The sequence below is a fragment of the Felis catus genome, chromosome B4 (genome assembly GCF_018350175.1).
Source record: "Felis catus isolate Fca126 chromosome B4, F.catus_Fca126_mat1.0, whole genome shotgun sequence".
In the NCBI taxonomy this organism is placed as follows: Eukaryota; Metazoa; Chordata; class Mammalia; order Carnivora; family Felidae; genus Felis; species Felis catus.
Window position 1 is genome coordinate 62,867,802 of NC_058374.1, and position 27,792 is coordinate 62,895,593.

General features: G+C 40.7%; 1 long non-coding RNA gene across 3 annotated transcripts in view; it reads right to left on the reverse strand.

The window, feature by feature from the left end:
• Positions 1 to 27,792, reverse strand: part of LOC109501512 — a 308,946-nt gene that overhangs the window by 6,124 nt on the left and 275,030 nt on the right. For all 3 annotated transcript variants that reach the window (XR_006600624.1, XR_006600621.1, XR_006600622.1), the window contains exons 7-8: positions 4,174 to 4,234; positions 3,853 to 4,003 (exon numbers count right to left, since the gene is read on the reverse strand). This is a non-coding gene — a long non-coding RNA (uncharacterized LOC109501512). The remainder of the gene's footprint in view (positions 1 to 3,852; positions 4,004 to 4,173; positions 4,235 to 27,792) is intronic.

Sequence of the window (27,792 nt, forward strand, 5' to 3'; positions counted from 1 at the left end):
ACTCACGGACCGCGAGATCGTGACCTGGCTGAAGTCGGACGCTTAACCGACTGCGCCACCCAGGCGCCCCTAAAATGACAGTTTTAAATTGGTATTCAAGATATTCAGTGTTTGTGCCCTAATGTACTGAAGACAGGGACTAAGCCTGTAGATATCAGAGACACTTATCAAACAATAGTTGTGTCGTCCTCAGCTCAAATTATTTGACATTTGGCTGGCAATTTTGTCTTCAAAATTATTTTCTCTCTTGGTCTTCATCTATCCTTCTACCTTTCTGATTGGGTCTCCTCTGTCTTGTCCACTTATTCATACACTTAGCATGTTCTAAAGAGAATAATAATTTCTAATTATTTTGAATATGGTTCTCAGTAGAAATAGTGAGTATCCCAATAGGAATGTAGACTATTGTTGTGGGGCTTTGGGGTGGCTAATGTTCAAAAGTTTTGGCAAGCAAGTGCTGGCATCTCAGGGTTCACCATTTGATTCTCGGTCTTCTTTCACCAGAAAGAGGATCAGCAGAAAGGCTACAATGCCCCGGGAAGATCATAGCAAGAAGAGAGAGGAGAAGACTGAGGCTCTAAGCAAATCCCTGGAATGAGACACAGAACCGGGGCTGGAAAGCAAGTATGTTCTGGTGCCTGGAGGACGCTGGGTTTTGGACATGAAGTGTGTGCCCAGAATGAGTAAGCCTGACTTGCCATATGGCCCCAGAATGTGAAGCTGGGACAGCCGACTGCTTTCTGTCTCAGAACCCTCCAGTGAAAGAGGGGCGGTCAGACGAGAGGGGGAGGGAGGGATTTGGATGAAAAGAACAGAATTTTGTACAATATGAAGCTGACACAAAGCTGCAAAGGACAGAGACTGGTATAAGGCTCAAGCATCTGAGTGCAGGCAATTTTGGTCCAAAGTGCCAATTGTCCAATTATGGGATTTAGTGCAGCTTAATAACAGCTTGTGTGACAAAGACTTCGGGGCTTTTATTCATGGTAAGTTCAATGTAAATCATTATTATGTTTTGACTTTCCCCAAATGTTAATTTGACCATAGATTGACTGTATTAATGAAAGTAGAATACCTTAAAGATCAGAGGTGATAAATTTGCTCTACCCTGTACTGGTTGAATCCCCAGAGTGTTACATTCAGTTCTGACTTGGAGGAACACACACACACACACACACACACACACACACACACACACAAAACAAACAAACAAACAAACAAACAAACAAACAAACAAACCCTGACGACATTCAAATAGGGTTAACAAGGAAAGTAAGATTTCTTTTTTTTTTTCTTAGTTTCTTTCTTTTTTTTTTTTTTTGAGAGAGAAAGATAGAGAGTGAGAGTGGGTGGGCAGAGACAGACAGAGAGAGAGGGAGACAGAGAATCCCAAGCAGGTTCCATGCTGTCGGTGCAGAGCCCAGAGCCGGGCTCGAACTCACAAATTGTGAGATCATGACCTGAGCCAAAATCAAGAGCAGACACTTAACCGACCGAGCCACCTAGGTGCCCTGGAGGATAATATTTCTTAAAACAATATTGTATGAGAAACAGTGGAAGAAATTGGGGGCTTTTAATCAAGAAAAGAGAAGACACAAAGGTAATAATAGCTACCTTCTAATATTTGAGGGGTTGTCATATGATAGAAAAATTAAATCTCTTCTGTGCTGCATAATCTGTAAGTAAGAGATGTATGAAATTTTCAGAGAGGTAGATTTCAGTTCAATATCAGAAAGAATTTTCACAAAAGCATAAATATCCAAACATGAAATGAGTTGTTCAGGAGGAGAGCAATTTATGTCATTGCTGCTGTTCAACATAAATACTTGAGCATTGCATTGCGTGGATATATTAGAACTCTTGGTTGTGACAGAAAACCAATTCAGGCTAGCTCAAGCAAAAAAGAAAACATAAAAACATATTAATTGTTTTAGCAATCATTTCTTGAGCTCCTACCATGTACCAGACATTGTTCTAAAACCTGGGGATACAATAGTTAACAAAATATTTTAAAAAATCAAGTATCTTTGTTCTCATGGAGTATACATTCTAAGGGGGGAAACAGACAATAAAAGATACAGGCTGATACACACACACACACACACACACACACACACACACACACTGTACAGTCTGTGCAAAGCTCAATAGTGCCCAGTGGAGAGGGCAAGCGGGGCTGAAAGCAGATTGGAACTCTATCACCAAGCCTTAAATCTCAGTGGGCTGCAATGTTAGCCTGGAGGAAAGGTCAGTGTTTTGTAATTTGTAGCAAGGCACCAAATGTGCTGACAGACAAATGTGTAATTTGTAGCAAGGCACCAAATGTGTCTTTTAGCACAAAGGAATAAAATGTAGATCATAAGAGCGCTGTGAAGAAAGCTAAAGCCGGAGGCAACATGGATGGCATCTGAGTAAAGACCTGAAGGTTGGGAAGTCACAAAGATAAGAGGCAGGGGAGAGCCACTGATAGAGGCTCCTGTGGACCACTGCAAGGACTCCGACTTTGACTCGGAGTGAAGAGGGGAGACGATGCAGGAGTGACGTGATCTGAGTGACATTTCAAGAATGTTGTCCTGGCTGCCCGGCTAAGAACAGAGTGAAGAGAGGCAGTGGCAGAGGCAGGAGGCCCAGGTAATAGGCTGCCAAAGGGACCCAGGGAGATGACTGGCTGTGCTGTGAGCAGCAGCACAGTGCTGACAAGAGCTTGGGTTCTGGATGTATTTTGAACACAAAGCTAGCAGGATGTGTTGATGGGCTAAATGTGGAACCCATTTAATGAGAAAGGCCAAGATTGAGACGAACATCAGGCAGAGCTCGGTCTAGGAGCTAAAACGATAGAGTCAGGGCTCCACGTCTCCATTTTCAGATGGCTCGTTATATACAGCAGTATGGTGCTCACATAAAGCCCAGCGCTCATATGCCGCCAGCTTGAAGAGTGTCTTCTTCCACGACTGCCAGAGAATCTTAAGTTTGTGCTCTGTGTTTATCCCTGGGTCAACAACTATGGCCAAGTTTGGATTATATGCCCAGTCCCTGCAGGTGTAAGAAGGATGGGTAGGGACAGGCAGGGTCAGTCCAACCAAACTTTAAGTGACATCAAAGTTTTCTGGCTAGTAGACAGCCAAGCCAATAAAGAACAGATTATGGGAAAGTCTGTGTGAATATGTAGGAAAGTAGCAGATAATTTATGCCCAGAATGGAGTAAAAATGAATGAATCTATAATTCCCTCTGAAGCTGTTTTTTTTGTTTGTTTGTTTTTGTTTTTGTTTTAATCACTATGAGATGTTTTCAGAGAGAATGTTTTGAGGGCCTATTAGTTTCCTGTTGCTTCCGAGAAAAAGTAATGGCTTAAAATAACACAAATTTACTGTCTATAGTTTTGGAAATGAGAAGTCTGACACAGTCTCACTGGGTTAAAATCAAGGTGTTGGCAAGATTCTGTTCCTTCTAGAGGTTCTAGAGGGAGAGTTCATTCCCTCTCTTTTTCAGCTTCTATAAGTGGCCTGCATACCTTGGCTCATGGCCTCCTCCTCCATCCTCAAAGCCAGAGGGTAGCATTTTTAAAATCTCTGTGTGCCTTTCTTACTGGGTTCACCCAGATAATTCAGTATAATCTTCCCATCTCAAGATCCTTAAGCTAGTCAAATTTGCAAGCTCCCCTTTGCCATGCAGGATAACATATCCATAAATTCTGGGGATTAGAATGTGGACTTCTTTGGAGGATATTATTCTGCGTACCACATCCTGCCATATATACTTAGCCTCGTTTTGAAGACAGTTACTTTTTCTTGGGATTGTAAAAACATTCACAAGTGGTTTTTACCATGATAAATGTAACCACACTCGCTCACCCAGGAATGGGCCATCTGATGCGATGGCCGACCATCCAAAGGACTGTTTCTAGAGTTCTTCCGAGTGGAGACGTTGTATCCAAGAGGAAGAGAGGTCCAACCAGTCAGATCTTGTCCTTTGGGGTGCTTGCCATGCACACAGGGGTATGGCCTGTTGGTACAGTAGTGAAGATTAGAGATACGAAGAGTGAAGGTGGTGAAGAGCAACCATGCCCTTGGGAGAAGAGTGGAAAACCAGGTTGGGGGGGGGGGGATCGAGAAGAAAGGCAAAGAAGGGAAGGGAGGATCAGAGACCCAAGAACTCAGGCAGAGATTCGGTACCTTGGGTTGGCTCCTTTCCACTCCCTGTGCCAAAGTGGCTATTGGACCATGAGATCTACCACTGTAAATAAGCAAATAAACAGTTACAAATGAGGCTCTGTTCTCTTTGAATGAGGCAGTTTAGATTTTTTTTGTACTTTTACATTCCATCTATTCTCACAAGAAAATCACATACCTGATAACCTGAGCACGTCTCTCTTCCCAGCCGTCTGGAGAACCTGACATAAGAGTAAGGCATGAAATCTGCCCCCAGTTAAGACATTAAATGAGAGATATCTGGATTTGACCACAGACAGTACAGATCAGCCCCTTACAAGTTTACCACTACTTTCCCAATAAACTCCCTCTCTGGATTCCTGACTCTCTGACTTAAAAAAAGAACTCATGTATGACCACATAGTAGCACCCAGCTTGCTTATGACACTTTGTCTTCAGGGGTGAAAACAAAATTGAGTTGGACTTTACGTGTGCATGTGTGTCCTTATTTAGGTTTTTTGAAAAGTAGACTCTAAAACCTAGTGTCATCCACAGAGGCCATGGAAACAAGACAGTGGATCTGGAATGAGTCCAGCAGAATTTGTGACCCCACCCTCTTAAGCCAAAACAATACTGACAGGCATAAAATTGCTGTTTATGAGGTTATAAGTCCTAAAAGGATATATTGTATATACAGAGAAAAATGCCACCCACAGAGCTAATTCTTCTCCATGTTGGAATTTAGACTAAGAGGCTCTGGGGTAAGAAAGCCAATCTTTTTGATTTTCAAGCTGTATTTAATATCTGGCCAGAGTTCAATAACCACCCTTTTTTATACAGTTGTTCTCAATCTTCTTTGAGTCATGGACGCTTTTGGATATTTTATGAAAACTACTGACCCTATCTTCTGAAAAATGAACATGAACATACAATTTTGCATAAAATTTCAAGGAGCTTATCATGTCCTTGAACTGCCATAGACCCAAATTCACAAAACAAAACCAAGGCTCTACGATATGAAAGGTTAAGGAGGATGCCATGGGTTATTCAACAGGTCACCCGATGCCACAGGTACTACTCTCTCTGATCCTTTACTTCTTTTTCATCCTCTAAAGCTGCTCATAAGCATTTATGGATCTTTGCACAATGTGTGCATTTAAAAAAATTTTTAATGTTTATTTATTTTGGAGAAAGAAAGAGACAGAGACAAAGCACGAGCTGGGGAGGGGCAGAGAGAGAGGGAGACACAGAATCCGAAGCAGGCTCCAGGCTCTGAGCTGTCAGCACCGAGCCCGATGCGGGGCTCGAACCCACTAACTGTGAGATCATGATCTGAGCTGAAGTCAGATGCTTAATTGACTGAGCCATCCAGGTGCCCCATTAAAAAAAATTTTTTTTAATGTGTATTTATTTTTGACAGAGAGAGAGAGAGAGAGAGAGAGAGAGAGAGAGAGAGAGAGAACATGAGCAGGGGAGGGCACAAAGAGAGGGAGATACAGATAATGTGTGCATTTTTGAGAGAATTTCCAAAAGAATAGCACTGGTAGTGCCTGGCTATAAATGATTTGCAGAACGTTTCTTGGGGGGAGGGGCAGAGAAATGCTGCATATGAGTGTTGAGTTAAGGGTACCGTCCACATTTTTCTCTTTGCCGTCCTAGCATGGAGGCTGCTTTCACCTAACTTGTGCTCTTGGTTTCATTTTATTTTATTTTTTCTGTTGCAATACTGTTTTTTTTAATATATGAGATTTATTATCAAATTGGTTTCCATACAATACCCAGTGCTCATCCCAAAAGATGCCCTCTTCAATAACCATTACCTTCCCTCTCCTCCCTCCCACCCCCCATCAACCCTCAGTTTGTTCTCAGTTTTTAAGAGTCTCTTATGCTTTGGCTCTCTCCCACTCTAACCTCTTTTTTTCTTTTCCTTCCCCTCCCCCATGGGTTTCTGTTAAGTTTCTCAGGATCCACATAAGAGTGAAAACATATGGTATCTGTCTTTCTCTGTATGGCTTATTTCACTTAGCATAACACTTTCCAGTTCCATCCACGTTGCTACAAAGGGCCATATTTTCATTCTTTCTCATTGCCACATAGTACTCCATTGTGTATATAAACCACAATTTCTTTATCCATTCATCAGTTGATGGACATTTGGGCTCTTTGGATAATTTGGCTATTGTTGAAAGTGCTGCTATAAACATTGGGGTACAAGTGCCCCTATGCATCAGTACTCAGTATGTATCCCTTGGGTAAATTCCTAACAGTGCTACTGCTGGGTCATAGGGTAGGTCTATTTTTAATTTTCTGAGGAACCTCCACACTGTTTTCCAGAGTGGCTGCACCAGTTTGCATTCCCACCAACAGTGCAAGAGGGTTCCCGTTTCTCCACATCCTCACCAGCATCTATAGTCTCCTGATTTGTTCATTTTAGCCACTCTGACTGGCGTGAGGTGGTATCTGAGTGTGGTTTTCATTTGTATTTCCCTGATGAGGAGTGACGTTAAGCATCTTTTCATGTGCCTGGTGGCCATCTGGATGTCTTCTTTACAGAAGTGTCTATTCATGTTTTCTGCCCATTTCTTCACCAGATTATTTGTTTTTTGGGTGTGGAGTTTGGTGAGTTCTTTATAGATTTTAGATACTAGCCCTTTGTCCGATATGTCATTTGCAAATATCTTTTCCCATTCCATTGGTTGCCTTTTAGTTTTGTTGGTTGTTTCCTTTGCAGTGCAGAAGCTTTTTCTCTTCATGAGGTCCCCATAGTTCATTTTTGCTTTTAATTCCCTTGCCTTTGGAGATGCGTCAAGTAAGAGATTGCTACACCTGAGGTCAGAGAGGTCTTTTCCTGCTTTCTCCTCTAGAGTTTTGATGATTTCCTGTCTCACATTCAGGTCCTTTATCCATTTTGAGTTTATTTTTGTGAATGGTGTGAGAAAGTGGTCTAGTTTCAATCTTCTGCATGTTGCTGTCCAGTTCTCCCAGCACCATTTGTTAAAGAGACTGTCTTTTTTCCATTGGATGTTCTTTCCTGCTTTGTCAAAGATTAGTTGGCCATACGTTTGTGGGTCTAGTTCTGGGGTTTCTATTCTATTCCATTGGTCTATGTGTCTGTTTTTGTGCCAATACCATGCTGTCTTGATGATGACAGCTTTGTAGTAGAGGCTAAAGTCTGGGATCTTGGTTTCATTTTAATAAGAATATTGAAGTTTAGCTATTTAAGATCATCTTTTTCAAACCTTCTCAAGCTTTCGTGTATCAGAATCACAGGGAAGGCTTGCTTAATGGCAGATTTTGAGGCTCTATCTTGCAATTTCTGATTCAGCAAGTATGGGGTGCCACCCAAGAATCTGTATATCTAACAAGCTCCCAGGTGGTCCTGACGCTGCTAGTTCTAGGACCACATTAGCAAGGCACTGATTCCATCTCTTGTAAAAATGAGAAACTGAGACCTGCTCCCATTTCCGTTGCCATTCTCCATGTCTCCCCGAGGATGCACAGGTCCACGTAAGCTTTTATGCCCGTCTCACAAAACCAGCAGCAGTGAAGGAGATGAGGATGGCAAACACATCAAGCTCACTCCTGCCTCAGGAACTTACACTTGCTGTTCCTACATCATATGACTTTCTGCCTCACCTCATTCAGATTTCTGCCCAAAGTCCTTCTACTCTACCTTTCTTGACCAGCACGTATACAATAGATCCCATGACTCTTTTTCCCCCCAAACAAAAGGTCTCACATATTTATTACTACACAAACCTACTAGTGCAGAAGCATAGAAATAGAGAAAAAAATTTTTTTCCCAGTAAAACACACCTAATTGTTCAAGTAGCAGTGATGTTTAGAGAGTGATATGGTATGACCAAGTGACCTTGATGAACATGAATACATGTGCCATCTCATGGGCGATTTCTTGTGGATCCAGCTTTGGTTTTTCTCCAGTGTCTCTTCCTGGAGTTGTAACTGATTTTATTACCAGGTTTCATCCAAATCCCACTGGGGAACAGGATGATTCTGCTTTTTGTTTCTTGACCAGGAATCACTTGATCCTGAAAGTCTTGTGAAAAGACATGGCAGGGAACAGTCAACCACACACACCACAATGGCAGAGAAAAGGAGGGGCCACTCTGTATCTTCCCATATCACATTAATTTTATCTCCAGCCTTGACCTTAACTTGAAACATGTGCTTTGTTCGTTGTCTGTGGACATAGCTTCATGAGGACAGGACCTGTCATGTTCACTACTGTGACTGCAACTTCTAGAACTGGCCTGGAACATGATACACTCTCAGTAGATATCTTCTGGATTAACGAATAAAAGTAGTTTGTTTTATATTCTGCTTTATATTCCATTCTGCTTTATATGTTTATAGCCTTCCTTGAAATGGTCACTTTTTCTATAATTTTGGTATTTTCCAGACTTCTATTTCAGCAGCTATGTTTGTAACAACAAAGCTGGGTAACAATGTTTAGATGCAAGAGAAGCAAAAAAGTATTTTAATTTATTTAAAATAAATTGATTTGAATTAATTAATTTTAAGTAACTTATCTCAATGCAATGCAAATGTTCATTAGCCAATGTGATTGGGAGACTACATTAGTCAAACAGAGAAGGCCATAAATGAAGGATGTATCTCTTTACAGAACCAGGGGAAACTGGTATCCTACCTGATTGCTTTCATTCATTTTTGCAATAAATATCTACTTATGGATGCTAGGTTAGGAATATAGAAGATAATAAAATGGGGGAAAATCACTGCTCTCAGAGAACTTTCATAGCAGTGGAAGGAGAGTAGAGAAAAAAAATATACAATATAAATATATTACATAGTATATTAGCAGGTAATAAAGGCTCATGAGGGCAAAGTATGGAATGAGGGATAAAGGATATGTGTGTCTGTGTGCAATTTTAAATAGGATAGTGAGGGAAGGCCCCAATGAGAAGGTAATATAGAGAGAAGTCTTGACTGAGGGAAGGGAAAGAGCTATACAGATCTCTTAAAGTATTATGGACAAAGAGTGGATGTGCAAAGGCCCTGAGGCAGAATCATGCTTAGCATGTTGAGGAAACATCGAAGAGGACAGAATGGCTGAGGAAGAGTGGGAAAGAGGGGAAAAAGTAGATAAGGTTGGAGAGGGTGGAGTGCATATCACATAGGCATTGTAAGGATGCATCTCCATTGGTGGGTTCTGGGGCTAAAAGTCAGGATCTGCCTAGGATTGTGATTATAACAGTATCACACTGCTGTTGAGAACAGTACCTAACACACACCCAGGCTCTAGACTCCCCAAATAGAAAATCTGAGTCCAGAAATGTTTTTAAATACTTAATTGTTCAAATTTCTCTCTAACAAGTTCTGCCACAGTACATTATCTAAAAATATTTATTGATCATCTACTAAAAGCCAGGCATTGTGGATAACTGTTTCTTAATGTAGGAGAGAGAAGTGAAAACCTCTATTTATCAAGAGCTTTTTTGTGTGCGTGCCAGGCAGGGTGTCAGGCACTTTACCTCGGTTATTACAGACTCTGTGCTCTCCTAGAGCTTTCGGTTGGCAGGAAATATATACAATGAGCATCAGTAACAGCAAAGACTCTATGCAAGGAGCCCATGCAAACAGATAAAGTACCGCTAGCTATGTGAGGCAGAGCAGGTCACCCCTGACAGGAGCTCTGTGGGATCTTCACCAATTGGCCAAGACCAGAGTGGGAGTGTGTTGGATCCTGGTGAGCAGCAGGGAGTAAAAGCTGGTGGGGAACCGAGCAGATGCAAATGTGGGGCATGTGGACTTAGGAGGAGGAGGGGACAGTAGGAGCTCAATAGAGTTGGCTGCATCCAGATTCTGACAGGCTCTTAGGACCTTAGGGGTGGTTACAAGGAACCAGTGAGGTCATTCAAGAAGGGGACAGCACAACAAAGCCACAGACGTCTGAAAGGGATGTGGGAGAAGGGAGGTCAGGGGGAAGGGGGGCACTCCTGGTGGGGGAAAGGAGAAGAGGAAGGAAGAATGGAAATGCTGTCGGGGGGTGGGGGGGGGGATCTCCAGCCTGAAATGAACATGTGTTGGGACAAAGCATTTCTGGTTAATTTTTAAGCATTAGCAAACTTTTAAGTCTCAGCTGCATGCTCCAACTTCTGTCTAGAAAGGGATAGCCAAGAAGAAATTCTTCCATTGGCATGAGGGCTATGATTAGGGGAAAATTCCTCAGGGCAGACAATTCCGTCAGCATATTTTTCTAATTTATATTTTAAATAGTACAAGTGTTCCCAGAGGCCTGGTGACAGACACAGCTTCTATAAATATATTAAAGTCAAACAATCTGCACATAACTGCCAGTCTGCTGAAGACTCCCACCCCTTTCCAGATTTAACCAATTTTTAAAGGCAATTACATTTGGAAATTTTAAACTTGCAGCTAATCAATCTAAGGAAAAACAGAGTTTACTCCAATACCATTGCAAAGGAGCATTTCCCTCACTCTTTCAGTGTCTTCAGCCTTTGAGTGTGGGAGACCTGTTCACATTACCAAGGATATGGAAGAAAACATAAAGCAGGGTAAGGAGTAGGCAGATAGGGCGGTGCAAGGTACTGGGGTGAGCAGACTATAGTCTGTTGTCAGAGAGACTCAGGTACAAATGCCACTGCCAATCCTGGCCCTTCCTAGAGGTGTACACACACACACACACACACACACACACACACACACACACACACACACACTAACTCCTACCTACATATATTTAGTTCCATATCTATCTATATGTGTGTATATTAAAGCTCATGAGCTCATTCTTATATCTGTAATTCTAATCCTACACAACGGGGTCTTACATTTTTTTATTTGTTACTTTTTTCTCTGATCATGAGCAACCTGGCTCTTATTATCCACAATACGTTCACTTATTTTTTCAATCCTCATGTACACATAGGTAGTTTTTGAATTGCTAACCTACCACACTCCTTTGAGAAACCAATTTACCAACTCAAGTACAATATATGTCTATAGTTCTAGTGCTTTTTGCTTTGGTTTTATAATAAAAAGCAAAAATACTGTTTTCCAAAATTGTTGAGATTAGTATTTTCTACAACCCCTTCAGTGTAGTTATGTTATTCATGTATAATAGTTAAATTTGATTTTTTTTTAAATTTTTTTTTCAACGTTTATTTATTTTGGGGGCAGAGAGAGACAGAGCATGAACGGGGGAGGGGCAGAGAGAGAGGGAGACACAGAATCGGAAACAGGCTCCAGGCTCCGAGCCATCAGCCCAGAGCCCGACGCGGGCTCGAACTCACGGACCGCGAGATCGTGACCTGAGCTGAAGTCGGACGCTTAACCGACTGCGCCACCCAGGCGCCCCAAATTTGATTTTTTTAATGTTTGTATTCTGTTTTGAGTTCCCTTATATCCCTGTTCATTAAATTTTTTTTTCTTTCAAGTTTACTTATTTATTTATTTTGAGAGAGAGACAGAGTGAGCGGGGAAGGGGCAGAGAGAGAGGGAGAGAAAGAATCCCAACCAGGCTTCACACTGTCAGCACGGAGCCCAATGTGGGGCTCGAACTCACAAACCATGAGATCATGACCTGAACTGAAGTCAAGAGTCAGACACTCAACCAACTGAGCCACCCAGGTGCCCTGATTTTTTTTGAGACAGAGTGAGAGAGAGAGAGAGAGAGAGAGCATGCAAATGCATGAGCAGAGGAGAGGAAGAGAGAGAAAGAATCTTAAGCAGCCTCTACACTCAGCATGGAGCCCAACATGGGGCCGGATCTCACAACTGTGAGATCAGGACCTGAGCGGAAATCAAGAGTCAGATGCTTACCCAACTGAGCCACCCAGGCACCCCTTTCCCTGTTGATTTTTAATTAATTATGTATTCTTTGAGTATGTGAAATATTGCCATGGTTCTGAGTCAGAGCTGTGTAGAAAGTTATCATCAAAAAGGTGTCTCTCCCCACCAAGTCCCACTAGCTGGTCCCCATTCCCCCACTCTCGCACTCACTCCATTCTTTCCTGCTCCCTGTAGGTAAAACTCACTAGGCTTCAGTTTATCCTTTCTGTATGTTTGGTGTGTAAGTGAGCAATTACATGTATAATTTTTTATACCCCCTTTTCCTTATATAAAGTATAGCATAGTAGACATATTATTTGTACTTTAATCAATTGATTTTTGACAAGTTGCCAAGGAAATTCAACAGAAAAGAAATAGTCTTTTCAACAAATGACGCTAGAACAACTAGATACCCATGAGGAAAAGAAAAACGAACATTGCTGTTTACCATACCATACCATTACCTGGTTCTATACACAAAGCTCAACTTAAAATGGATCATGGATCTCATATAAAACCAAAAAACTAAAAAGCTTCTCAAAGAAAGCATATGTGAAAATATTTACGATTTCAGAGTAGACAAAAAATTCTTAGGCAGGCCTCAAAGTTTTTGTTACTTTAAGATGTTATGGTTGAGGTAATTTGTTCTGGCAGCAACAGAAAACTAATACAGAAAGCATAGAAAAATCACCAAAAAAATTCTGAAGAGGCTACTGGTCTTGTCCATGTTTTATTTGTGTTGGGATTTGAGGGAAACCAATAAATAACAATCCTTTCCTCACTGGAATTTGGAACTGACTGCAAGTTACACATAAGAATCAGGCAGATGGGAGCTAAAAATATAAGGAGATGAAAACATTACTCTCACATATTACTTATAAAGTAGATATTGGAGAACATAGCTTGGATCTGCTAGTCAAAAGAACCTGCTAATACTCTTTGCTCTCTTTTTGAAACCTTGGAACAGCCCTCACAACGAAAATCTTCTGCCTTTAAGAACAGAGAACAGTCTTGTGCTGGAAGAAGAGGAAGCCAAAAGATATGAGGCAGAAAAGGAACTCAGAGAGAGTGGAAGCATGACAGAGATTCAACATGCTGGCTCCAAGATGTAGGACCACAGGCAAGGACCAGAGGGAAGTCTCCAGAAGCTGAGGGTGGCCCCAGCTTTGCCGCCCTAAGGACAAATGAGCAACTGGCCAGTGGAAAATAATAAAACCTTCAACGAGAGATCACTGCTTAGATGTTTATTTATGTGGCTAAAACCCAGAGCAATAAAATCAAACACAACTTGGAAAGAATTTTATTTTTAAGACTTATTTGAGGAAAGTAAAGCTTACTCGCAACTATAGAGAACATAGTGAAAAACATACGATACTATATAAAAATAGAAGTGGCTTCAGGGTGAAAAATACCAAATGATCTTTCCAACTCTGCTACTTACTTTGGCTGTGAGAATATGAGGAAGTCCTCTGAGTCCACATCTTAAAATAGGAATCACACACTACACCTAAGAACAGAATTTCTGCAATGATCTAATGTAATAATATCTGTGAAAATGCTTGGAAAATTGGAGAATGCTATTTAAAGATATCATTTTCATTAACATTATTAAAGATAATATCTTACCATTACTAAGCCCCTGGGGCATAGCGTAGGTGCTTTAAGACACATCTCAGCTCTTCACTGATACTTGGGTATCATTTATCATATCTCGAGAGCAATTTTCTAAATGAGACATACTTTCTCTTTTCCTTGGTCACTGGCCATGGCATGTCTACAGAGAGCTCTATTTCAAATGAACAGCTGATATAATAATGCCTAAGAAAATGAATGCATCTTAAAGAGGAAAATACTGTCCCTTGGATGTGACAAAATGAAATGAAGCAAAAAAATCAGAATAGCCATCTTAACTTCTACCTGTGAACTATTGCGAGCCCATTAATAAGACTGTATGTTCATTTGCACATCTTGCTGTTCAAGCTCCTGAGAACATTGTAGTTGTATGTGGGGGTTAGCAATTACTCTCTGCCAACTTTGAGGGGCAAAGATGAGACCTAGAGAGGTTGAGCTCAGTACAGCTACACCTTTTTTCACCAAGGTCCAGAAGAGAGGTATGGGAGGACCTCACTAAAATTTAGAACTAGAATTTCAAATTACATATCTCAGAGAAAACAGAGAGATAAAATTAGCTTCCTCCTCAACAAGTTGACCTTGAATACATTGGAGGGAGAAGATACGAAAGAGTACACAAATTAAGATGGATAAATGCTTGGGCCCAGAGACAAGAAGCTAAGAGACCACTATCAGGTTCAAGAACAAAGAAATCAGAATAGCCTACAGTCTTCCATTGTTCCTGGTCGTGACTGAACCCTAGAACACTCTGTGTGACTCTTTATTTCACAAGTAGGGAGAGAGTTTGGAGACATGATTACAGTGTTGAGAACTGAAATTATGACAGAAGGATAAAAGGAGTCCTGGAGCTCAGTCTAAAATAGAGAGTAATGGGAGATAACAGAATATTAACACTTCTTTTACCTGATGAAAGCACCTGGGATGGGGGGTCATGGGAAAATCTTGAAAGGGAATGGTTTAAAGTTTTTTTAAAAAATCCACTTCAACTAGGTATGTAATGAGGAAAGATGTAAATCTGACATGGTAAATGACAAACATTTATCAAGTGCCTTCAATGTGACAGAGCCTCTGAGCCTTCCCTTGAAAAGGTGCTCTCCACCTGTCCTGGGAGGTGGCAAGTACAGTGTGGTTAGTGTGGCAGATGGACTAAACATTCAGCTGCAGAAAGAAAAGGGGAACACACCTAACCCAGGAAAGGTGCCATCTTAGCCACATCTTGAAGGATGTGTGATCCAGGGAAGAGCATTCCAGGCAGAGGGAACAGCATGAAGATTTGAGATGACATGGTGTGATTGTAGGACTAAAAACTAGTTCAAAAGTACAGGTTTGTAGAATACAAGGCTGGATAAAGTTTAAGTGGCATAATTTATTGAGTGTCGATTTGTACAACTTATACTTTTTGTTTTTGTACATCATCATGGTTAATCCTATAACAGCTCTTGGGGGGGTAGTTTTGTTAATCAAGGTTAATATTCAAACCCCAAACTCTTAGTGACTTGGTATAATTAAAGTCTATTTTTCATCTCTAAAGGTCCAACGTGGGCCAGGCAGCCTACTTATATCTAGTAGCCATGACATCTGGATCATGTGGCCTCTAAGGCCATCAGCACAGAGGAAAAGGGATAGAAGAGATACTCTGACTCATAACTGCTTACAGTCACTTCTGCTCAGTCTGTGGGCTAGAACTAGTCATATATTCCCAACTTCACTGCAAATGAAATTTGGAGATGCAGAGAAGCACATGGATATTCGATGAGCACCAGCCATCCCTGCTCTGGGAAGGCACCTGTAAGAGTTATTTATCATGGCATAACAATGACCATAAATCTAGTGGCTTAAAACAACACGTTTATTATCTTACTTGCTGTAGGTCAGGAGTCCAGGCACAGCTCAGCTGCATGCTCTGTCAGAGTCTCAGAAGGCTGCAATCAAGGTGCTGGCTGGGGCTAGGGTCTCGGCTGAGGCTTGAATAGGGGGGAATCTATTTCCAAGCTTTCGGGGCTTTTGGCAACATTCAGTTCTTTATGGGCTATTGGACTAAGGTCCTCAGTTTCTTGCTGGCTATCAACTAGAGGCCTCCTTCTTTCCTTATCTCACGGGCTTTCCCAACATGGAAGCTTCCCTCTTCAAAGTGAGCAAGATCTATAGCATGTCCCGGCCAGGCTGGTGTTGCAGTCTTATGTAATGTAATTCCTGGAAGTGACATCCTGTCCACTTTGCCATATTCTTTTGGTTAGAAGCATTACAGGTCTCATGCACATTCAAAGGGACTGGATTACACAAGGGTGAGTGTACCCTGAGGTAGGTTCAATTGGGAGCAATCTTAGAGTCCATTCACCACCACACCATTATTAAATCCTTATTTGTTAGAAAAATAAATTGGGCCACAGGGAGGTTAAATGGTTTGTCTAAGGCCTACAAGTAAGGAATACAGACAGAATTCTGCTCTCTTCACTGTACTACCAGATTATGAAGAGCTTTCTCTTTGAGAAGAAAGCTGGATTTTTACCCTGTAGATAGTAGTAACAGGATCAGATTTTCATTTTATTTCTTTTTAAATTTTTATTATTATTTTTTTTAATTTAAGTAAACTCCATGCACGATCAACGTGGGGCCTAAACTCACAACCCTGAGATCAACAGTCACGTGCTCTACCGACTGAGCCAGCCAGGTGCCCTCAGATTTTCACTTCAGATGAGATCAGGAGCATTCAGGGTGGTATGGCCGTAGACCAGATTTTCATTTTAGACAGATCAGCTGACTGTTGGGATTGGATCTGAGAAGGTTTTACTAATGGCAAGGGTCAATTTAGGAGATTCTGGACCTGACTGATTGGGAAAAGAAGACAGCAGTGACTGGGTAGGATGCAGTTGCTCCAAATGGGCAGGGGATTTTCCATGATGGTAATCATTCCAAATGCTTTTAAGATCGATCCTACAAAGTAGACTCTGTTGTTATCCCTATTCATAAGTGAGGAAAGTGAAGGGTGAAGGGGTAAAGTAAACCAACTCAGAATAAAGAACTGATCTCAATTCAGAACTCATGACTCTTACTTAACTCCTCAGTCCCAGGTTTATTTCAAAGAATCAAAAAGATTGTATGGCTTAGAGAGTCACAAGGCTAATCTACTCCCATAGTCCATTCATTCATTCATGCATTCATCCCTAAATATTTATTAAGCTCCTGCTCTGTATCAGATGCATACTTACCATTTACATTCATTATCCTTTTGAATCCTCTTAATCACCTTTTTAGGGAGTTGTTGAGAAGTATTACTTTGCCCAATTTATAAAGAAAACACTATTTTGGTATCTCCTACAGTGCTGAGGATAAAGTGAATCCTTCAACAAGTCTAGCTGAGTCTACTTGATTTCAACATGTTTACAACAAAATTGGTTAAATTTAAGGATGGTACCAGCACAGGTACCTCTCTGTTCCCTTAGTACTTTCTTCTTCAATTCTAAATACTTCTATTTGGGCACTACTTATAAAGAAGCTGCAAAATTGATTCAAATACAACAACAACAACAACAACATGGTTCAGGAGCTTCTGGTCCAAAACTTTACATTTCTCCACCCATTAAATTATAGAGGGAGAGATGCCAAACTTTTATAGATATTTAGTTCAGCCAAATTAGTTTCTCTCCTCTCTGCTTGCCAAACATAAGGCAGACTGTCTTTATCCCAATGAAAACTTCATTGTTACAGGCAACAGCCAACTCCCTACAGATTCCCTGAAATCACTGTGATCTCAGCAACTCTTGTTCCCTGCACACACTTTCCAGATTGATCCCATGAAAGTACCTCATTATCTTCACTCTCTTGAGTATTTGTAGCACCTTCTAGGACATGTGCAAGGCTCTGCGTAAATCACTGAGGCACAAAGCTTTCAAGGACAGAGACAAGGTAGCTCAATTCTGTCACATCATTACTAGAACCTGATTCCCAGTAGGAATTCAATGCGTACTCATAACTTGCCAATTCTTCATCCAATCATCTATAGGGGAGAGGATAAAAATGACAACATAGGTGAATGTTCCCACCCTTTCTCTCTGCCAAATAAACTAGGCTTTGTTTTTGCCACTGTTCCTTTTTACCCCCTCCACTTGCCTCTATGCTTGTTGTGAGCTCCAATCACAAAAATGGGCTGAGGTATAAATGCTCTATAAAACAGTAGTGAAAGAGAACGTGGAACTTTCTTTCCCAGAGGACAATGAGTGTGGGGAGCTGACACTTCGGAAGTCAGGAGGAATGTGCTGGTGATGAAGGGCTTGGGGAGAGGTTGAGAAAGGCAAGATAAAGGTCATGGTCATGGCCAAGAAGAGTCACGGGGGGTGAGGGAAAGAAAACTAGTGACAGACCCTGGGAGATATGTGGTGCTAAATCATATGAGAGGAAGAGAATTTTAGCAAGAGTTACCTTTGAGTTTTACCTTCTTTAAGAAATATGTGTGAAGGTTTGGGTTCCTATTGGACTTTCCTCCTTTACATGGTGCCCCTCTTGAATAACCTACATAGAGCATGGTTATGATGCAGTGACATATGCAACAAACATTTATTAAACTTGCCTGGTGATCTCAAACATTATTATACAGGACAGGAGATAAAAAGAAAGAAGTGCCGCTTTAGAGACTCTCACAGTTTAGCTAAGGACTCAAATAATAATATCTGTACGTTAGTTGACAGCTTACAAAATTGTTCTTTATCTTAAATGATTTAAGGGGACCATGCAGGTCATATGTAGATTATTCCCATTTTCGGGATAAGGAATCTGAAGCTCAGAGAAGACGTGACAGTGGCTGTCATCTGGCAAGTAGCAGAGTTAGAAACAAAGCTCATATCTGGGGAGCAACAAGGTTGCCCCCTTTCTGCTTTCTCATACTCTCTCTGGTCAGCAAGGAAAATGAAACAGCAGAGAGTAGAGACCTTGATTCAGACGGGTAAAGTGGATTTTTTAAGATTACAAGAAAGGAGGTATTCAGGTTACCTTTGTTGTGATAAAGGTTGGGATTCAGGGGCATGTCAGATGGCTCAGTTATCACCTCCTTCTCGGTGGTATGGTCACTCTTGGTCCCACATACATCAGCAGTTGACTAGAGAGTAGGTCTCACAGAGGAAGAATGATATCTTTACAAGCTCTGGGATCCACCTGCAGACTAATGCACTCTGGGAATTCCTTTTTTCTAAGAAAGAGGATCTGATTGAGTCTGTTTGTCACTACTCCATACGAAGCACCTGACGGGAAAGAGCTCGGCCAAAGTCCAGCAGTGGTTTTTGGCCTTTCTCATGTCCAGCCCATCCCACCAGTGACTCTGGCTTAGGTGACCAGGATAGCATGGCTCATTTCACTCCTTGAATTTGGCTCAAGCTGTAGTAACTTAGTGCACAAAGGAGTATAGGAGCTGTTTTCTTCAGAAGATGGCTTGGAGTGCACCTTGCAGATGGCCTCATGGACCTTTCCCTATGGGCCATACCAGTGAGGTGCAGGGAAGGAAAGATTGTGACTCAGAGGCTCACAGGCACCCAGGAGCCCTGCCCTGCTGCTGTACTTCATGAAATAATAGGTGTGTTACCCTTAGTGCTTACCTGAGCACAATAGATACCCATGACCTCATGTCTCTTATATTTTTGTCTTCTAAGCAGCATGTATTTTTAGTCTTTATTTCCATTTCTTGGTCTGTTTTGTGATTCACAATGTGTTGATACAAATTTTGTCTAATAAGGGAAGAGAGATATTTACATTATTTAATTTCAAATGATTATAGATGCAATTGAAATGCAGTGCATATAAATGTATCACTTACCATTAAATAGTGACAAATGTCTCTGATGAAAAATTGTTTAGAAACTGTCTATTTGCCTCATTAGTGCATTATTTTATCTCTATTTTTTAGGTTTATATGAGAAAACATGAAGTATTCTGGTCTGTACCTCAAACTTTGATTGCTTTCAAAATAAAAAAAAATTAATAGTACAAACAAATGAACAGTCATGAGTACATTCAGGGTAATTTAATATGATTCAATTCAATTAAATATCATTGCAGCAGAGAGGGATTAAAGGCTCGACAGCTGCACTCTAAGTATAGCAATTAATGTAGTTGGAATTCAGGAACCTAAAAACTACCCCATTACATCTCACTAAATCAAAGGATCTAAAGAGCAGTTGTTGAATCATTATTGGATTAACAGAGGACTGTTGATGTTACATCACTGAAATCAGAGGTCTTAATCCCTATAATAAAGTCAAGTATTACAGTATTTGCCAAGCAGGACGAGGTCCTGGGACTGGGGAGATCCATTTCAGCCACACTTCCCTGCTGTCACATTGACACCCACTCACAACATTCGGTGGAATGTGTGAACAATGCATCCGGCCAAGGATGTCAGAGTCACTGGAGGCCAGACGTAGAGGCAGACTGGGAGTGGACAACCTCCTATGATTTGAGGGATTGTGAAAAGAGTCTCTTAACCAAAATAATATCCTCTGCCCTCTGTCAGGATGTCTGAATCCCAGCCACTCGGATTATGATCCTTTGGAACTGGAGGGTTTTCCAGACTTCCTGACATTTCTGTTGCTAAAGAGACCAGTTGTTTCTTTAAAGGCAAAGACTTGCTAGTTGTCACTAGATAGTTGGTGGTTCAGCTAAACATGGTAATGCAATGATTTTTTGGTGGATAACCCGAGGTTTGCTGGGGTTAACAATCCAGGTAGTTAAGACTTTGCCACAATCCTATAAAGAGAATAAACAGACTAGATAAATGCAAGAACTACTTCATTTAACAAGATTTAAATGAATAACATGATAACTTTTTATATTAAAATTTCTTATAAATTGGCTTTCAAAATCCAGGTAAATTTTTTCTTTAGATTGCACAGCTCTGACATGATATTTCTGAACGAATTTTTATGTAATTGCTTTTTGTCTGAAGAGGATTTTTTTTTCTGGTTGCACTGAGGCTCAGAACCCAGTCTCCTTTTGCCTCTTCTATTCCTTTTCATAGGCTTAATAACAAAGTTTCAGTGTGTTCCCTCCCTCTCTGCTCTTTCGACTTCTCTCACCATGATTAATACAAGAAAATAATGAAGAAATCATGATAACTGCGTACCAAATTTGGTCCTGTGAAAATGTCTGCCCATTCATTCTCAATATTCGATTTAGCCTTGCCCGCTCAATTCCTGCTACACCAAATGTGCTCCCAAACCTTCAAGAAGACAGTTGACTGAGATGAGCACCAGTCACAATATCCGCCTCAAACCTCAGGCCAACTTCATTTTTCACATCTTTCTTTGAAAGATTGAAAACAGATTTTGAAGAGAATACAATGGCAGTTTTTCTCTTTTCTTTTTAGATCACAGTTGTAGAACTTCTGGTAGGGACATGGTGCCAGCTTAATTCTGGATCTTGCTTCAACTCCTCTTGGAAACCACACAGAGAATTTTTCCAGAAGTCACACAATTTGTTTATAGTGAAGCCAAGAGACAGAGAAAACCTGGAAACTCCATTTACATTTAAGAACTGCCAAGAACAGCTGAAGCCAGCAAAAGTCTACAGGAAGCCAGGTGGGAAGCATCAGGGAAGAATGGGAAGGACACAGGGGTTAGTGGTGGTGCAGCTCAGAAATCTCCAGAGAATTCCTCCCTCAGGAGGAGAATATTCCACCTATGAGAGAACTGCTTCAGGTAGGGGTTAGATCAGAGAGGTTAGAAGTACCAGGAACGGATGAGAAGAAAGATGTGGAAGGTGCCTGGGGGCCCAGAGTTGGGTATTTTAGAAAGCATCAACAAAAATACACCCTCAAAAAGTGTGGGGATCACGTTGAAGACAGTCTCCTGGTTGCAGTACTGGTCAAGGAACTGGGGAAGCATAGGCCTGGCTGGACAAGTCAGACAGAACCAGGATGAGCTCAGGGAGGCACAGAAGATGTGGCCACACAACAGGGTCATATTTCAAGGAAACAGTTTCATTATACGAAGGGAGGAGTTACAGCTCTTCAGTTACTAAGTCAAGAGAGCTACCCTGGCCCTTATTCCTCCTAACCTATCCCTCCACCTCTAACCTGTTTCAAAAAGTGGTTCAGGACAATATGACAATACATTTAAAAAAAGAGAAAAATTAAAGGAAATGTATGCTAGTCACCCAAAAATACTCTAAGAAAATATGTGAGAAAGAACAGCAAGACATTTATATAAGACAAAGAAAAGTTTTCAGGGAAAGTGATAGAGCAGACAAAAATTATAATCAAATAATTTATCATTATTTTGGAAAAAAAAAAAGTTAAATGAATCCTGACCATGAAAACCAAGATGGATACATCAGGGAAGAGAGGAGCACATAATAGAAGGTAATGGCAGAATTCAGGAAAGAAAGCAAGACAAAAAGTGACAGAAATAAAACATAAAGTAGGACGCGCGTAAGGAAAATCTGACAACAGTGAGGCCACAGTAAAGGACACAGAGGATAGAAATGGGAAAAAACAAACAGAAGAAAAGAGAAATACAGAGATAGGGTTAGTGACAGATCACAGCTACACAAGTAAAGAAGTGAAGCAAAGCATAGCCCTTGTATGCTTAATTGGAATTCCAAAGAAGAAACCCAAAAGAAAGCAACAGAATGAGTGTTTTAACATGTAATTAAAGAAAATTCACGTCACACTGAGCAACAGAGAGTTGACCCAGAACCATCAACACCAAGTCATACTTTGGTGAAGTTGTTGCCTTTAAAGATACAGAACAAATCCCTTTTGGAATCCTTTAAAGATCTAGAAAGAATCCTTGCCTTTTGGGAAGCCAGGCAACAGATGAAAGAACTCACTTTTAAGGGAAATACAAGCAGGGTGGCATCCGATTTCAGTACAGAAACACTCAGTACCAAAACACAGTGAAGACATGTCCTCAGTACATTCAAGCAATGAACGTGAGTCAAGAATTTCATAGTCAGCCAAATCTTACTTTAAGTAAAAAGGGAAATGATTTTATTATGATGTCATTTATAGAGAATCAGACTAATCAAAGTTCTTTTTATAGTCTCATCAAAGCTCAACCATTGTTCTATGTATGTGTGTATGTATTATGAATGTATTATGCATGCAGATTTCTATGTAAGTAGGTATTATTTATGTAATAACATAATAAACTCAGTGAACCCAAACATAAAAACTTTATCAGAGATAAGAACTATATAAATCACGTGTGTGTGTGTTCCTAAAATATAGAGTTTTCTTTGTTTTTAGCTTTTTGCAAGATTTTGTTGTATATGATCTCCTGACACTTCAAATCTAATACCCTATGAATTATAAGGAGTACAATTATGTTTCTTAAAGTTTATTTATTTTGAAAGAGAGAATAAGAGAGCACACAGGAGGGGCAGAGAGAGGGGGAGACAGAGAATCCCAAGCAGTCTCTGAGAAGCCAACGCAGGGCTCAAATTCATGAACCATGAGATCATGACCTGAGCTGAAACCAAGAGTCAGATGCTTAACTGACTGAGCCACCCAGGCGCCCCAAGATGGTACAATTATTTTATGTACTATTGTATTAGTCAGACAGAAATCACACCAGTTATTTGACCAGAGGAATTTGATACAAAACACCAGTACCAGGTATAAAGTTGTTTTCCACTGAAAGGGTAAAAAGAGGACTCTAAGATAGCATGAAGGTAGAAACTGCAGGAAGAAACTATCATGCCTTACGGCTGAGAAAACAGAGGAAACTAAGGGAAGAACTTAGAAAAGGGTCTATATGGGGCTGAAACAGACAGATATCTGAAGAGGAAGCACTGCTCAGTTGATGCATCTCTGAGCCCAGAGGAGGGGGCTCCCTGGGACACAGGCCTAGGCCTCTGGGGAGGGGGTGGTTGCCCTCCGGTGAGGCAGTGTTACCAAGCTGGTTTTCTGCATGTGACGGGAAAGTTACAACTGAGTTTAGTTGCCACTAAAGGAATGATTTGCCATCGCTGTTGTGAAGAAAGGTTGCTTGAGGGGGAGATCACGGGGAGAGGAAGCAGGAAGCCAACAGGAGGAGCAAGTCCCTTCTTCCTTCTCTGGCACGGAACCCTCCTCTGGTGCCCCCTGTTGACAAACCTTTAACAGAGCCAGCTGGGAAAGCACAGGAGTGCGTTGTGGTCTCTCAGTGCTGTACCACAAAGCAGAGTATAGATGAGATGATTTGGAGCTAAAGAACAATATTTTCATGGTTGGCACAATCACTAATAAAAAACCTCTGCCAAGTAAGCTAAGATTTCTGAGACATAAGAAAAATTGCACACATTAGAGTAGATGAAATACAGTACATTTCTGACTGGTTATTTTGAAATGCTTTTGGGCTGTTTCCACGTTTTGCTGGGCAACTACTTTGGATATTTTTGTGCATGTCCTCTAATACATTTGTCCAGATTTTTCTCTTGGATATAAATGTTGGTGTGAAATCGCTGGCTGTTAGAGTTTGTAAATATTCAATCTTAAAATTGAATACATTACCAAACCATATTCCACAGTAGTTGGAAATAAGTTCCCAAACTATTTTCCATGTCAGTTGTACCAATTTACATTGTAACCTGTGATTGACAGATCCTGTTGTTAGACATTCTCTTCAGGACCTGGTATTATCAAACAGTTTTGAACACATAAGAACTTAGGCACCATTGTTCATATGAACCTGGGATCCCAGGCAAAAATTGCTCTTTTCAAGGGAAACTACAGGAGGACACACTCTGGCCAATGAATAGATGATGGGAAATTTTGGCAAAGAACCGGTGGTAAGAACTCTAGTTTCACATATCTGATTGTCTATATGACATCTTCTCTTGGATGTCTAATAGGCATATCAAATTTCACATGTTTAAAAATGAATTCATGCCAGCCCCACCACATCTGTTCTTCTGGTCATTCTCCTCATCTCAGTTAATGTCAACCTCATGTCTGTAGTTGCTAAGATGAGAAACCTTGGAGTCCTCTTGAATCTTTTCTTTTTCTCATATTCCTTATCCAAATTATCAGCAAAACCTTTGGATCTACCTTAAAACTGAGTTGTGAATTCCATCACTTCTTCTGATCCTTACAGTGCTACTACACTGGTCCAAACCACCATCATTTCCCAGCCAGTTTATGATGATAGCCTCCCAACCATTCTCTCCAGTTCTGTCTTTGTCTCCCTTCAGTTTCTTTTTCTCCATCTAGCAGCTTCATTGATTCTTTATGTAAGCTGGGTCATGTTATTCCCTTAATGGATCCCAATTTAGAGTAAATGTGAAAATCTTTTTAATCTCAAAGTACATCTTTCACAATCTCCTACAGGTTTCTGTGTGAGCTGGCCTCCTTTAATTTTTAACCTCATCTCCTACTACTTCACCCTTTCTCACTGTCCTCTAGCCATATGACCTCCTCTCTATTTCTCAAATAAGCTTAGTATGCTCCTGCTTAGAGCCCTCACACTGGTTGTTCACTCTGCCTGAGATACTCTTTTCAGCTGTCTGCCCAGCTCAGTCTCTCATCAAGTCTTAAAAAAAAAAAGTATTTTAAATGTCACTTTCTCAAGGGCTTTCCTGCCTACCCTGGCTAAACTTGCAAACCACCCCATTCCACTCCCTACTCACTTTTCTATGTTTTAGTGTTCTCTAAAGCATTTATCATCATCTAATATAGACACATTATATTTCTTCACATCTGAGAAACAATAAATTACAAGAAACAGTATAATTTTATGTGGTACTAAGAATTAAATTAAAAACTGCTTTTAAATTATTTTACACTCACTGCAACAGCTATTTTATTTTATTTATTTATTTTTTAATATATGAAATTTATTGTCAAATTGGTTTCCATACAACACCAGTGCTCATCCCAAAAGGTGCCCTCCTCAATACCCATCACCCACCCTCTCCTCCCTCCCACCCGCCATCAACCCTCAGTTTGTTCTCAGTTTTTAAGAGTCTCTTATGCTTTGGCTCTCTCCCACACTAACCTCTTTTTTTTTTCTCCCCCTCCCCCATGGGTTCCTGTTAAGTTTCTCAGGATCCACATAAGAGTGAAACCATATGGTATCTGTCTTTCTCTGTATGGCTTATTTCACTTAGCATCACACTCTCCAATTCCATCCACGTTGCTACAAAGGGCCATATTTCGTTCTTTCTCATTGCCACGTAGTATTCCATTGTGTATATAAACCACAATTTCTTTATCCATTCATCAGTTGATGGACATTTAGGCTCTTTCCATAATTTGGCTATTGTTGAGAGTGCTGCTATGAACATTGGGGTACAAGTGCCCCTGTGCATCAGTACTCCTATATCCCTTGGGTAAATTCCTAGCAGTGCTATTGCTGGGTCATAGGGTAGGTCTATTTTTAATTTTCTGAGGAACCTCCACACTGCTTTCCAGAGCGGCTGCACCAATTTGCATTCCCACCAACAGTGCAAGAGGGTTCCCGTTTCTCCACATCCTCGCCAGCATCTATAGTCTCCTGATTTGTTCATTTTGGCCACTCTGACTGGCGTGAGGTGATACCTGAGTGTGGTTTTGATTTGTATTTCCCTGATAAGGAGCGACGCTGAACATCTTTTCATGTGCCTGTTGGCCATCCGGATGTCTTCTTTAGAGAAGTGTCTATTCATGTTTTCTGCCCATTTCTTCACTGGGTTATTTGTTTTTCGGGTGTGGAGTTTGGTGAGCTCTTTATAGATTTTGGATACTAGCCCTTTGTCCGATATGTCATTTGCAAATATCTTTTACCATTCCGTTGGTTGCCTTTTAGTTTTGTTGGTTGTTTCCTTTGCTTTGCAGAAGCTTTTTATCTTCATAAGGTCCCAGTGATTCACTTTTGCTTTTAATTCCCTTGCCTTTGGGGATGTGTCGAGTAAGAGATTGCTACGGCTGAGGTCAGAGAGGTCTTTTCCTGCTTTCTCCTCTAAGGTTTTGATGGTTTCCTGTCTCACATTTAGGTCCTTTATCCATTTTGAGTTTATTTTTGTGAATGGTGTGAGAAAGTGGTCTAGTTTCAACCTTCTGCATGTTGCTGTCCAGTTCTCCCAGCACCATTTGTTAAAGAGGCTGTCTTTTTTCCATTGGATGTTCTTTCCTGCTTTGTCAAAAATGAGTTGGCCATACGTTTGTGGGTCTAGTTCTGGGGTTTCTATTCTATTCCATTGGTCTATGTGTCTGTTTTTGTGCCAATACCATGCTGTCTTGATGATGACAGCTTTGTAGTAGAGGCTAAAGTCTGGGATTGTGATGCCTCCTGCTTTGGTCTTCTTCTTCAAAATTCCTTTGGCTATTCGGGGCCTTTTGTGGTTCCTATGAATTTTAGGATTGCTTGTTCTAGTTTCGAGAAGAATGCTGGTGCAATTTTGATTGGGATTGCATTGAATGTGTAGATAGCTTTGGGTAGTATTGACATTTTGACAATATTTATTTTTCCAATCCATGAGCAGGGAATGTCTTTCCATTTCTTTAAATCTTCTTCAATTACCTTCATAAGCTTTCTATAGTTTTCAGCATACAGATCCTTTACATCTTTGGTTAGATTTATTCCTAGGTATTTTATGCTTCTTGGTGCAATTGTGAATGGGATCAGTTTCTTTATTTGTCTTTCTGTACAACAGCTATTTTAGATTTATCTATACCTATCTTTAAGTCTAGATAACTAGGTAAGTCTAGTTTTTATTATATGTCACTATTGTGCAAACCAAGGGGGAAACACTAGCAACATAAATTGACGTGTTCCTAAGACTGCATCATATTCAGAGTTCAACTGCTCTTGACTATGTAACCCAGACTCATCGACAGTGTTTCTCCACCGACCACTGTTTTGTGTTATCAGCAGCTTTGGGGATACGGCATTTCCCGAGTGCTCTGCCAGCGTCGCCAGGATTTTGTCCCAAATTGCTGACTTTACAAGTTTTGATGAATTATGAACAGGCAATGACAGCAAGGGCTTGATGGACACTAGGCCAACAGCAACTATAAGACACAAACAAGTCTCTGAGGTACAAAAATGTTTATCTTAATGTAAATTAACTATGGTATTTAGTCTCCCCCTGTATGAGAAGGTAAGCTTGCAAAAGAGCAGACTTTTTGTCTATTCTGTTTCCTGCTGTAGCCTCAGGGCCTAGTACAATCTCAAAATCTCAGGTACATATTTGTTACTTTATACTATTGTACGAAGAACCATCAAATTGCAATAA